This window comes from Peromyscus maniculatus, chromosome 13, assembly GCF_049852395.1.
Source record: "Peromyscus maniculatus bairdii isolate BWxNUB_F1_BW_parent chromosome 13, HU_Pman_BW_mat_3.1, whole genome shotgun sequence".
Classification (NCBI taxonomy): Eukaryota; Metazoa; Chordata; class Mammalia; order Rodentia; family Cricetidae; genus Peromyscus; species Peromyscus maniculatus.
In genome coordinates, this window is record NC_134864.1 from 29,882,578 (window position 1) to 29,891,701 (window position 9,124).

The following is a 9,124-nucleotide window of genomic DNA, read 5'->3' on the forward strand; positions in this document are numbered from 1 at the left end:
AGTGCCAAGATGCAATTTGGTCAAAGAAGCTGTTCATCTTTCATCCTGTAATCAGAGCTGACAGTCTCAGAGACAGAAAGATCTCATGTTTGCTGATGAGCACTAATAGAAGCCACCAACAGAGTTCAAAAAGCCATTTAATGCAGGAGGCCATCTGGAGAACTATTTAAGACCAACTTCCCAGGGGAGAGGTTAATGGTGAACCTTGTGTATAAATCTCTACCTCCATTCACATATTTAAGTTTTCCCTTCTTGAAGTAGTGACACTATCAGATCAGTCTTTTCCATTCAGGTGAATATAACTGAAAACCCAGGCAACAGAAGTGACTACAGAATTCCAATTTGAGCAAACTAGAGATATCATGCTCTTCACAGCTCCTCAGAGCACTGGGAGAGAGAGCACTTTTGTTTCCAGAAGACGTTTTATTTACATAGCATAGGAGCAGACTTAGGAAGACATAGGGATGACATGAGAGAGAGCTGCCAAAACTAACGTGTTTGTGTGTGTGTGTGTGTGTGTGTGTGTGTGTGTGTGTATATGTGTGTGTGTATGTGCATGTGTGCATGTGTGTGTGTGTATGTGCATGTGTGTATGTATGTGTGTGTGTGTATGTGTATGTATGTGCATGTGCGTGTGTGCGTGTGTGTGTGTATGTGCATGTGTGTATGTATGTATGTATGTATGTGTGTGTGTGTATTCAAAAGTGCTATAAGAAATTTATTCCATTGCCGTCAATAGAATGACAAGTATAATGTCAAGTATGGCTTAAAGGCAAGAAGTTTAAACTTCAGGATCAAACAGATCTGAGTTCAAATCCATTCTCGAATGGTCTCTTAGCTGTGTGACCTTTCAGAAAATCAACTCTACTTTCCTTTCTTTATCTATAGAATAGGAATAGATTGGACAGCCTTTTTTTTTCTATTATGAGACAAGAATTAAGACAGTGTATGTAAAGTTTTTTAGCACTATGTTTAGGACACAGCAAGAACGCAGCAGCAGCAATAATGATATTAACAATAACAAAAATACGGAGGGCAGTAAGGATTATGGAAGGGTTGGAGAAAGAATGTGTTTTTAGGGGTAGCAAACTTCAGGGTACCGTGTGATGCCAAGATAAGATGCAAAGGAGTGACTCAAATGAGATTGGCTGTTGGGGGTTGAGATTAGATATCTCTGAACATGAATCTTCTTTCTTCATTATCGTCTCTGGCAATGGTATATTGCCAGAAGATAACATGGTATTCTGTTTCTGAGAAACTGAAATGCTGGAAGGGATGGGTTTTGTGTGACACTATTCCTGGGAAGATGTTCCCTCACATAGGGAACTGAAAACAGAACAAAGTATGGTTACCATCAAAGTCCAACTTGATGGACCAATTTATTTTTGTTGAGTTACTTACAGGAATATGGGTAAGTGGCTACTTACAGGAGCAGAGATGACTCAAAGACAGTGGCATCACTACAAGTCCACCCTCAGCATAGGTGATAGCTGACAAAAGCTGGGAACCTGAAGCATACTGTTTAATCTGCAGTTGGAGAGTGTCCTTTGCAGGTAGCTCAGTTGGTCTGGTCCTCTTCTAGGCAGCTCAGCTGTTCTTTGCTTCTTCTAGACAGGTCATCCGGTCTCTGTTCCTTCCAGGAGGTTTGACTGATCTGAACCTCTTCCAAGCAACTCAGCTTGTGTGAGAGTGTCTCTCACCAATCCTTATTTTTTATTTATGTTTAGGACTAGGAGAGGGGGATAGTGGATTTGGTTAGTTTTAGGGACATCCTGAAACTTTTGAGTAGTTTATTGATTACCATTAAACTTCTCTGTTGCTGGAGGGCTTCTCTCCAGGTTCCCCAAGCCCCACAGTCCCACAATCCACTTATAAAATAATCACTCAGACGCTTATATCACTTATAAACTGTATGGCCGTGGCAGGCTTCTTGTTAACTGTTCTTATATCTTAAATTAACCCATTTCTATAAATCTATACCTTGCCACGTGGCTGGTGGCTTACCAGAGTCTTCACATGCTGCTTGTCCTGGCGGTGGCTGCAGTGTCTCTCTCCTCAGCCTTCCGCTTCCCCGAAATCTCCTCTCTCCTTGTCCCACCTACTTCTTGCCTGGCCACCTACTTCCTGCCTGGTCACTGGCCATCAGTGTTTTATTTATATAGAGCAATATCCACAGCACTTCCCCTTTTCTTCTTTTTTTTAAAAAGGAAGGTTTTAACTTTAACATGGTAAAATTACATATAACAAAACAATTATCAAGCAAGAATTGCAGTTACAATATTAAAGAAGATGTCCTATCTATCTTATATTTGTGAGTTTAAGGTTTTATATCTAACTTATCTTTTATCATAATTGAGGAAATTACAACTATCTAGTCTTCAACCATATCAAAGACCTGAGAAGGAACATAATGGTACCTGAGAAATGGTAGATGGTTACAAGCAACTTTCAGGAATCTTGCAAGAGTAGACCAAGACAGCTGGCAGCCTGGACAGTCACCTGATGTTTCTCAGCATTGTTGGTGCATTTAAATTGGCTATAGGCCTAGAGTATATGACAGACCATTTTTATAAGCAGGAATTCTGAAAGACCATCTTACCCTGTCTTGGCAGAATATAGTGGTTGCTTTCCTTGTGTCCTGCTTGTCCAGGAAGGACAGCATTGTATTTGTACTGTCAGCTGTCCAGGCAAGGGCAGTTCTTTGCCCAGTAGGCCATTTTGTGCCAAGAAGACAAACTTCCAAATGGAAATGTCTTAGAAGCCCAACATTCTCTCGGGATCAAATTGGTGCAGCCAGGAGCAATTGTGTCTCATGTCAACAGAATTCTAAGTTATTTAAATGCCATATTCTCTAGGTCTATGAAGTGTTTGAAGATTACCTATCTATCTGAAATATATCTATGTATACCTAGAAGACTTAACTAACATGGTTACAAACATGATTATCATAAATGACTAATTATTAATCTATTTTTAATTATCCATTACAATTTTAAATGAGTTACATAAACAATACCTCAAACAAGAATAGAAATATATATATACAGTATAACAAAATTAACTTCAAGTTTGTATCAATAAACTAAAATTTATACCAATGTAAAATATTTTAAACAAGTTGTTCTTTAAAAGTAGGTTGATTAATCTATCCTTTTATCTTATAATCTCTATATCCTCCTATATATCTATATCAAATCCCCTTTTCTTTTTTAGAAAGAGATCACATTTATAATCAACCTGTTTTAAATAAAAATATTGGTTTTTCTCTGTCCCATACCAGAGGGCTCTTCTGATTTGGGACACAAGAATCTCTTAACCATTTTTTTTAAAAACAATATGTCTGGGTTTAGAGGGGGAGTGAGCCAATTCCACCTCTAAAGCCAGCTTGGTATATTTGGGAATTTGGGCGTAGCATCTCTTACTACTTCCTGCTGGAGGGGGGCGCTGTGTCTTATGGGGACGCAAAGAAAATTTTAGGCCTATGGGGTAGTCCTTGAGGCTGTATTGTGGGAGCCAGTCGCCTTGAAACATTCTGGATGTTGGATCATCTGGGCCATGGTGTCATCGGAGACCTTTCAGGGGGTCTTGGCTGGTGAAACCTGATGTATCTTAATCTGGAACAAATCCACAGCCTCTGGCTTTCTGTGGAAACAAAAGCAGAATCTCTTTTCCAAAGCAACATATCCTTAAATCCAAATTTTGAAGTGAAGGTATCTTTAAAATATACATTTTGGCATAACTCAACAGCTTTTGTAATCAAATGTTTTTCTTCAGTTACGAATATCAAAGAGAACATAATCCAGATTCTCTGTGTGGTAGCCATCTTTACGTGGCTTATGTTTTATATTACCTTGAGTCTATTGCTTTAAACTGTACCGTTGTAAGACTGAAACGGCGCTGTGGCTGCTGGCTCCGCCCACTTCAGCTTCCCAACATGGCAGTGGTACGTTTTCCGCCAGCTCTGGGAGTCATCAAGTCTCAGAAATAGTGAGTCTAAGCTTTTATCAAAGCAGCGTGTAGCCCAGAAACTTTTTTTTTTTTTTTTTTTTAAATACTAGTAAAGACTAAATCTACTACACAGCTTAATGTGCCGCTGGCAGACGCCTCATTCCCGCCATACTGCTGGTCAAACGCACACGCCAGGAACCCGCCAGTGTTCAAACCTGCGTTTTGTGGCATCTAGCTGCCCATATGAGACAAGAAGCAGGAACCTGGTTTTGGATCTGTTTAGAATTGGTTATTAAATATTCTCAGGTTTAAGGTGGAAACTCGGGCCGTTGGGCGCCATTTGTTGCTGGAGAGCTTCTCTCCAGGTTCCCCAAGCCCCGCACAATCCACATATAAAATAATCACTCAGATGCTTATATCACTTATAAACTGTATGGCCGTGGCAGGCTTCTTGCTAACTGTTCTTTTATCTTAAATTAACCCATTTCTATAAATCTATACCTTGCCACGTGGCTGGTGGCTTACCAGCATCTTCACATGCTGCTTGTCCTCGTGGTGGCTGCAGTCCCTCTCCTCAGCCTTCCGCTTCCCAGAATTCTCCTCTCTCCTTGTCCCACCTACTTCCTTCCTGGCAACCTACTTCCTGCCTGGTCACTGGCCATCAGTGTTTTATTTATATAGAGCAATATCCACAGCACTTCTCTCTCTCTCTCTCTTTCTCTATGCTGTGTGTGTGTGTGTGTGTGTGTGTGTGTGTGTGTGTGTGTGTGTTGCATACGTGCATATGTACATGATGTGCAGGCCCATACACATGTACTGAGTCTAAAAGAGGATGTTGGGTATCCTGTTCTCCTGCTTGCTGTTACGCCTTTGAGACAGGGTCTCTCACCAAACCTGGAGGTAGGGTGAGATCCAGCAAGCCCCAGAAATCCTTCTCTTCTCCACTTCCTCATCCCCATGCCTCCTCCAGCTCTGGCGTTACAGCTACATATACAGACATACCTGGCTTTTTACATTGGTGCTGGGATCTGAACCCAGAACCTCATGCTTTTGTAGAAAAAGCTCTTACCTGCTGAGCTGTCTCTCTAACCTCTTATCCTTATGCCTTTAGATAATTCAGCGATAGATGCTACAGTGATAATTAAAGAAAAAGATGACTAAGAAAAGGGAATAAGTGACAGACTAACAGGAGAAATCAAAACAGATTTGACATTTATATGATGTGTCTTGGCATCTTTTAAAGCAATATATAACAATTTAAGATATAATTAAGAACAGGAGATGGAGGCCAGTGTCAAGTAGTTGACTAAATTATGTAAAGCCCTGGGTTTGATCCCCAGTACTGAAAATTAATAAATTAATGGATTAAAGAGTAAATAAACAAAATAAATAAATTGTAATACGCAGTATTTAAAGAAACATTTGAACATAGTCATTACTTAGAATTTGTATAGACGTGCAGCACTGCTTAGAATGTGTATTTTTAACAGACACCATGCTTTTTCTGATTGGTGTGTCCTGCTACACTCTAGAAAACACCACGTTGGACTCCATTGCTGAGTGGTGCATGGCTCAGTTGCCTCAGCTTCCCACAGGAGCTTGACAGAACTGCAGAATGATAGGCAGGGTCCAGGTCTGCTGAAGTGACCCTTGCACTCTGATGAGACCCCAGTGGCTTGTACCCATGGTGGAATCTAGAACACTCTGCTGTGACCTCCCACTCAGGGAGGGGCAGTTGTTGCAGGGGCACAGTCACTGACTGAGCAAATTCACTCCTTGCTGAAAGGTGGTATGTTTGACCAGTGACCCCCGTCTTCTGTTCCGAAACTCTCAGACTTCCAGCTTTCTCCTGTCAATTCACCTAAGGTGGTTTCCTGTCCCCTTCTCCCACTCCCTGTTCTCCTAAGACCTTTCCAGCCCCTTGGCATCATTTAGCTCATACTTGGCCTCTTTTTGAAATAGTCACTAATGATTTGCTTGGCACCTTTCCTGATTTCTTCAAATATTCCCCATCTCGCCTACAACTCTGGACTCATCTCCCCTCTGTCGTCATCTTCTTCTTCTTCTTCTTCTTCTTCTTCTTCTTCTTCTTCTTCTTCTTCTTCTTCTTCTTCTTCTTCTTCTTCTTCTTTTTAATTTTCTTACTTAGGTTTATCATGTTATTCCTACTTTCAGAACCAAATATGCCGGTGAATCATTGAAAACCAACCAGCTAACAATGATGAGTAGCCATTTATTATTTTTAATAAGCTATGAGAAAGAAAAATCTGCATTTAGGAATCACTTGTCACTGATGGCCCTGCCATTCCTTACTGTCCTGAGACTGGGGGCATGCAGAGAAGAAGCTAGTCCCTGTGATATCTAGCAGAGGTTTGGGTATATGCACCATAAAGTTCTGCTATGTAAAGTAGAAATGTGAACCCTGATCAAAGTACCAAAACATTCTTAGTTAATTTTTTTGTGTATATTTTACCTTCTTTCTAAAGTGTATTGTTTTTATTTATTATTGTTATGGGGGTTCACATGTGCCGTGTGTGTGTGTGTGTGTGTGTGTGTGTGTGTGTGTGTGTGTGTGTATGTTGTGTGTTTAGGTGATAGGATAACTTAGATGAGTTGGTCATTCAACCACCCTGGGTTGGGGGGATGGAACTCAGGTCCTTCGGTCCCCCAGGCACTTTTACCATCTCGCTGGCCCTTATCCTCTTTCTTTTGCCGTTCTCAATTCCTTTTCATTCCTGATCTCCTTTTCTTTTCTTTGTGTGTGTGTGTGTGTGTGTGTGTGTGTGTGTGTGTGTGTGTGACTGTACTCAATTTTTTTCCTTACCTGCTAAAGTGGAAAATGATATATGGAACTTAGGAACATATACCTTATTATTTGAGGTCCTTCCTGCAGGTGCTATTATTTCTCATTCAGCATGCATAAAAGTTGGCATTGGGTGGATACGGCCCTCCAGACATTCCCAAGAGAACTAATTCCTCAGTTTGCACTTTTCAGTTCTGTATAGGGTACAGCTGAGGACTGAGGGGGAAGCTCTGAGGAATCAGCCATATTTCTGTATTGCGGCAGGCTCACCACATGCAGGATTAACGTAATTCTATATGCTTACTATGTTGGCAACCATTTAAAAAAACTTTTCTCAAAGATATTGATGATGCAGGTGTAGTTACTTTGATGATTTTTATAGAACATCCCTTTTGTTCAAAGGACATAATATAATAATTTGTAAAGGAGTTGAGTGAAAATAATTTGGGAAACAGGGAATACAGAAAAGAGAGTTTCAGTTTCTTTGGGAAAAAAGCAATTCAGAAAATAAGCAATAGCCACTGAGATTCCTTGAAGTACAGATGTTTGGGTGAGTGAAGCCATACCAAGGCAGATTCCAGGTGTTTTTTATTCTTGTCTGTTCTGGTTTGGTTTTCTGTTACTGTGATAAACATGTGACCAGAAGCAATGTAGGAAAGGGATGCATTTGTTTATCCTACAACTCCAAGGCAACAGTCCATCATTGAGGGAATTCAGGGCTGGAACTGGAGGCAGGAACTAAAGCAGAGACCATGGAGGAACACGGCTTACTGGCTTGTTTTCCCTGGCTTACTCAGACCCAGCTATCCAGAGATGGTACTGCCTACAGTGGCATGGGCCCTCCTACATCATGACTCCAATGTGGGGAAACACATTCCTCTTATCACTTCCAGGGACCTTTATAATTTTATACTTTGTATTCAGGTAGGCAACCTACTGTGGAAGCTGACTTTGTCATCTAGTTCTCGCCCTTGACCCATTGAAGACTAAGACCTCTCTTTCCGGCTTTTAAGAGTGTTGTTGACTGATATCTCTGGGCTGGGGTTCTTTATGGGGGACTTTCTAGTACCCTCCTAAGAGATCCTCTCTATCCAAAATCTGTCTCTTCTCTAGGGTAAGCTGTACCCAATGACTGTTCAATGGATGGTAGAAAGTTTGGGGTCCTTGCCTACATTTTAGACAATTCTGAAGGGTCATCCCATTTCCAGAGAAACTCGTGCACTTAACAAAGGCCTTGGGAGCAACAGCTTTGTATCTGAGTCCTCTCTGTGACCAACCCTTGTCTTGGGCGCTGAGATTCAGAACATGCCTCACTGAACTTCTTACACACAAATTTCTGCTTCATGGGGAGTCTTGTATATATCATGCCTTGAATTGTTTGTGAAAGGTATAAAACAGCCCTGTGCTATATTTCTCTATGGAGAGCTTTGTCCACTCATTGGAAGGTTGTTGTAAAATGATTATAAACCAAGAGATCATTTCTGTCTGGATTTATTTCTAAGAGTTCCATTCCATTAACACATTTATCTATTCTTGGGCAAATGTTATACTTTTCAGTTACTCTGAAATTATGATGTGTTGATTTTCTGACAGATTTGTTTTGTCAAACAAAATATGTTCTTTAAAAAATTATAGGTAATTGTGCTCACTTTGGTAACACATTTACTAAATCTGAAGCGATACAGAGAAGATTAGCACTGCCCTTACATGAGAATGACATGCCAATTTCTGAAGAATTCCATATTTTAAAATAACTAACTAACTAAATAAAATATAGGTATTTCTTAGCTAATTCTTAGCTTTTTCAACTTTATATGTTTTGAAATAAGATTTTCAGGTTCAACAAAATCAATTCCTAGGGTTGGATTAATCTATGTATTATGGTTTTAGGGGAAAGATTACCTTTTAGTATTGGGCATCCTGATCTATACACATGGCTTATATTTGTACATAGTCTAGTCTTTAATTTGTATCAATTAAATTTTCATAACTGTCTGCATTGAGTTATCGGACATCTATTAGTGGATTTATCCCTAGATAGTCCTTAGGTTTATTTTGCTAGAAATATTAACTGTTTTAATAGATTTTAGAGGAATATGTATTCTCATGTGAAAGATGAGGCAGGTATCTCCAGAGGTCTTTCTGAGCAAACTGTCTCTGAAGATGCAAACTTTGGACATTGCATCTGTTGTTTGAATATGGAGCTCATTTTGTCAGATGGACCAACTGCACTTTGTCCTACAGTTTTAATGTATACTGAAGACCTTGCTTTTAATGGAATTGCAAATTGGATTTCAAGCTAACTAACAAGACTGTTAGGAGATAAAGGTGCATGCTGCTGGGCCAGATGACCTGGGTTGGTTACAAGGACCC

General features: G+C 40.2%; 1 non-coding gene across 1 annotated transcript; it reads left to right on the forward strand.

Moving 5' to 3' along the window:
- The first annotated feature begins 8,392 nt into the window (after window positions 1-8,392).
- Window positions 8,393-8,499, forward strand: LOC121822187 (U6 spliceosomal RNA). The gene has a single exon (XR_006063201.1). It is a non-coding gene; the product is annotated as a U6 spliceosomal RNA (small nuclear RNA).
- The last annotated feature ends 625 nt before the right edge of the window (window positions 8,500-9,124 follow it).